We start from the raw sequence: 5,295 nt of genomic DNA, 5'->3' as shown, positions 1-5,295 counted from the left end.
TCCTGATCTTCCGGGGCCATTCTGATTTGCCAGTATCCACTGGTCAGGTCCAATGTAGAGAAATACTGTGCAGATTTTAAGGCCGTCAGCGACTCTTCTATCCGGGGCAGTGGATAGGCATCTCGATGTGTAACGTGGTTGAGTTTCCTATAATCAATGCATAGTCGTAGTTGACCATTTTTCTTTTTCACTAGTACAATGGGCGCTGCCCAAGGACTATGGCTCTCTTGGATCACTCCTGCAACCTTCATTTCCTCCAACATTCGGCGCACGGGTTGATATAAGGCTGGCGCTAAGGGATGATGTCTTTCTTTAATTGGTGGCACTCCCCCAGTCACAATACGGTGTAGAATATGAGTTACCGTCCCAAAATCAGCCGGATGCTTACTAAAAGCTTCGCCATTTTCTCTCACCACCCTCAGGGCTCCTTCCTTCTGAGCTGGTGTCGTTTCCTCGCCGCCAAGGTGTAACTCTTCCCACCAAGGCAGCCCCTCGGAATTGTCCTCTTCTGTCCTTTCCTCCATTTTTTTGGTTTCCATTCCCAGACTATGAACATCCTGGAACGATGTCCAAATAAGTTTGGCCACTGGTTGATGTCGATACAGTTTCACCGTCTTATTATGGGGGTTCAGTACCCTAATAGGTACCCATCCTCGGTCCACAGTAACAACAGCATGGGCTACTGCCACTTCCCCCCGGTTCAGCATCATACATGGTTCTACTATGGCCTCGTATTTTTCCCCATGGGGTCCACTGGGTCCTTTTCCCTATAGAAGAACTTCCGAGTTAGGTGGGATTTTGACAGGTTTGCCATCCCCGATTCGTACCCATCCTACTTCTCCTTTTGCATTTACCAGGTGTTGATGCCCCTGAAGCACCTTAATCGTCTTCTTCAGAATCCGTTGTTCCGCCATCATGGCTTGCGATAATTCTTTCCTCAAAGCAGCAATCCATTCATCGGGGCATTTTTGGAGAATATTCATGCCAAGTATGACGGGTATCGACTTGGGGTCTTCCGAATGCGTAATCAAACACCCTTGTTTAGATAAGGAACTGTTGCCAATTTTAATATCTGCTTCCCAGTATCCGAGACAATCGATGCCTAGCCCATTGCTGGCTATTAATTGTAACCGGGTGGGGGTAGCATGACTTGGTCCGCGGCCCAATGGTGTTGAAAGAGAGTAACTTGAATCGTGGTAATCTGCGACCCAGAGTCAATCATTGCAGGGGTTTTGATTCCATTAATATCAATGGTGAGCATGGGACACTTTCCCACATAACGGGGCCACCATTCCCCCATACTAGGGTCTGTGACTATTGTTCCCCCCGGGGTTCGTTCTCTCTCCCCGGGGCCTGGGAGTTTAAACTCTCCACTTGAGAACAGTTCCTTTCGATATGACCTGGTCTCTGGCATTGTCGACAAATAGGACGCCCCTGGGCATCAAATTGGTCGGTCGCCCGTCGTCCCGTTCTTCTAGGAGGGGCCCACCAATCCTCCGTATTCCGTTCTCTATCATTCCTCCACCGTGTTGTTTGATAATTGGTAGATTTGTTTTTCTTCAAAGTTCGCATTTCGTGGCGAATTTCAGCCATTCCCAACATTAATTCCTTCAGCTGTTTCTCTACAGTTTCAAGAGGATCATTAGAGGGTAACTGAGTGCTTTGTTTCACAAGGTCCTTTCTAGTCAAAGGATTTCCTTCGCCCATATGTCTTGTCTTGGTCCCACTATGACCCTCCTGGAAGTCTGGCATTTCTGGAAAACTTAACTCGGGTCCTCTTTGGGAACCCACTATTTTTATAGCCATTTCTTTAAAATCCAGAAAAGAATGTTCCGGCATCTGCATTTTTAACAATTTCAGTTGGGACTTAATGCCTTCCCCATTAGAGCCCTCGATGAATTGGGCTATGAGTACTTCATCCGTGTCTCCCACTTCTTCATTTCCAATAGTCCGAATATCCCAAAGTGCCTCTTGTAGACTTAGAGCGTAATCTCTTAGTGTCTCCCTGGAATTTGTTTACGGCCATAGAACAACATCTTGAGTTCTGATACTGTCCTGGTTTCAAATGTAGCGGCCAGTCGCTGAAAGATTTGGTCTACATCACGTCTTTCCTCTGCTGGCCATGATGTCACTTCTCATAGAGCCGCCCCTTTTAACTGGCCAATAAGGATTTCCAGTTGTTGACGTTCATTTAACGGGTATAGTCTAAACATCGATCTTATTTTATTTTGGAATTCCGTTAGGTTACTTCCCTCGCCTCCATATCTATCTCCACTAAACGTAGGCAGCCAGGGAGCGCCGAAGTAATAAGGAAGGGTTATGGGGTTGATTTGCGGAATACCACTTCCACTTGCTCCAGCCGAGTCCCCCATTGCTCTTTGTTCCTGTGACATTATACACTTTTCTAATGACTTCTCACCTACTCTCTTCACTTTGGACTCTGGATCCTGTACTTAGTGACGCCAAAATGTGACCTACCCCTTTTTCTTTTGGGTATATGTCAGACGGGGTTCCTAGATTCTTCTTTTTGGGTACAGAGAGGTGAAGAGGTAAGTATGCAACAATTTCAGAAAAGAATTTTACAATCTTTTATTTCCACGACAGGTAACGTAGTATTTTCCACTTGTTTCCTTTTTATAGTGAACCACAGATCTACTTACAACAGCATCTACAATAACAATAACATTTACTATGTCTATTCACCACACAACCAGTAAATTGGATTTTATTATACAGGAACTTGGCCTCCTGGCCACGATCAGCAACTGACGTCCCTGTGGGATTCAAAGTTGCTGCATGCAACACAATAAAGCACAATTTATCTTACTCACACTATTTCCATAGTAACAGGAATGATAACAAACTTCAATTACCTTTGCGCATATATTAATTAACCTAACGCTTGCTGGCCAGAAGCTACAAGTTAATACATTAATAACGTAACAAGTCCTCCTGAGGGTGCACTGCGTTGCCCGGGATATTATTTATAAGTTTATCCTTAGCCGGCTGAACAGGTAAAGTTCCACTGCAAGGGATAGGAGACTAACTTGTTCCTAACAGCAATTGATTCCTTATTTATTGTAAACTCTGGCCGACCGCCAGGAACGCAACCAAAGTCACTGTCTCTTACTATAATGAACTGCACTGAGATAAAGTCACTGCCTTTTAATTGAATGAACTGCACTGAGATAAAGTCACTGCCTTTTAATTGAATGAACTGCACTGAGATAAAGTCACTGTCTTTTACTCTCCTGAGCTACACTGAGGGCCAGTTGCTGCAATGACAGTGGGAGGGGTCCTTTTGTTACTATGTACCACTCGTTATGATAGTTTATGAGCCAGCTTTATACTGGCACCCCTACTGTAGCTTGCTGCGAGGGTCTACTTTAATGGGGCACTAATCGTGTGAACCAGTCTCTTTTACTCTTTGCAGAGTTCTTGCTTGGTACTAGACTGTGGTTAGGTCAGATAGACAGGGTGACTACTAACAAGGTGATTGGGGTGTGACTGTAAGACCCCAATCCTGGAGACTATAAGCTGCGATGACCAGACTTTAAGCAGGGGTTAACTGTGAGTGCGTGCGGGAAGGCAGGGAAGTGCATACGGTCACTAGTCTCTTACCCCGCTCCGTTAATCCCAATTTCACTTTTCTGCTTATTTCCCACAGGGTCTTACTCCGCCTCCGGTGGGTGTCATCTCGAGATCCCCGCCTCCGGACCCGCTTCTGTCCAGCAGGATTGACAGTCTCCAAGCCTCCGCCCCCGGACACACCTTCCGCCTGTCGGGACGCCTCTTCACTTCCGTCCGCCTTCTCCTTTCGCGGAGGACACTCTCTAGATGCCGCTGGCCATCCGACCGTCGGCGAACACCTTCCGGACAACAGGTAAGCTCCTTGCAGCCACGTATCAGCCAGCTCCCTTCACACTCCGGTACAACTGCACACTTGTCGCGCTTATGCCCCCTTTTTATATCAGTCTCTTCCCCCTCGTGCTCCTCTCAACGGGCCATTACTCGCGTGCTGTCTCTCCCTATGGTACAAACAGGGCACTCTCCTCCCTATTCTTGCCCTTGGTAGTGTCCCGTCCTCGTGTTCCCCCCACAGTTTAACAGGCTTTCCACTGGGCAGAACCAATTACTCCCCTCATTCCAGGGGACAGTTCTCCAACCTATTTTCCTTACACGAATTAAATATTTATATACAAGCAAGGGTTAAAATTAACTATATCACCTATTCTAATCAGCATCCTTATGCCCCACTGGTGGGTTCCCCTATTTTTGGGGGTGCCACACTTGGACTCTCCTTGGGGATTTGTGATATCTTCTTAGAACGCACAGTTCTTCGCTGTGCTTTTGCCAGCTTAACTCGTTTGATTTTTTTAGCGGGAGGAGGGCTTCCATCGTCATGTGAAGCTGAACCACTAGTCGTGAACATAGGGAAAGACCTTAGCCATTCCTTGCCACTCCGTGTCGTAAATGGCATATTGGCAAGTTTACGTTTCTCTTCAAATGATTTAAATGTTTTTTTCAAGGTCATTTTCCTGAACTTTGTCATTTGGGATTGTATGTGCCCTCTACTATGACATTGGGCATCGGCCTTGGCAGACGACGTTGATGGCATGTTATCGTCTATATCATGACTAGTGGCAGCAGCTTCAGCACTAGGAGGAAGTGGTTCTTGATCTTTCCCTATTTTATTTTTATCGGAGAAAGTTTGGTCCTCCATTTATGTTATATTGATATATACATGCGGCTAAGGCGCACACAAACACAGAAAATTATTTTTTATTTTTGTTGGAGACTAGTGCACTTTGTGGGTTACACCACCCTTTAAGAAATGAGCCAGCCGGCCCTTTACTTATGGGACACAGGCGCACGCTTGGCGCTGCTCCTTTGTTGATGCACGTGCAGCTACAGCCCACACAATTCACAAACACAGAAAATATTTTTTTATTTGGTTTGGAGTGCCCTTTGGGGGTCACAGTACCCTTTAACGGACAAGCCAGCCGGCCTTTTACTTATGGGACACAGGCGCACGCTTGGCGCTGCTTCTTTGTTGATGCACGTGCAGCCACCGTGCACACAATTCACAAACACAGAAAAAAATTTTTTATTTTGTTTGGAGTGCCCTTTGGGGGTTACAGCACCCTTTAGCGGTCAATCCAGCTGGCCCTTTATTTATAGGACACAGGCGCACGCTTGGCACTACTTTGTTGATGCACGTGCGGCTACTGCGCACACAATTCACAAACACAAAAAAATATATATTTTTATTTTGTTTGGAGTGCCCTTTGGAGG

General features: G+C 46.2%; 1 pseudogene; it reads right to left on the bottom strand.

Moving 5' to 3' along the window:
* Positions 1-1,314: 1,314 nt before the first annotated feature.
* Positions 1,315-2,372, bottom strand: LOC148538237 (uncharacterized; annotated as a pseudogene).
* Positions 2,373-5,295: the final 2,923 nt, after the last annotated feature.

Source organism: Taudactylus pleione, unplaced genomic scaffold, assembly GCF_031769625.1.
Source record: "Taudactylus pleione unplaced genomic scaffold, aTauple2 ptg000041l, whole genome shotgun sequence".
In the NCBI taxonomy this organism is placed as follows: domain Eukaryota; kingdom Metazoa; phylum Chordata; class Amphibia; order Anura; family Myobatrachidae; genus Taudactylus; species Taudactylus pleione.
Note: the sequence above shows the minus strand (reverse complement) of the source record. Positions and strands in the feature narration are given on the sequence as shown.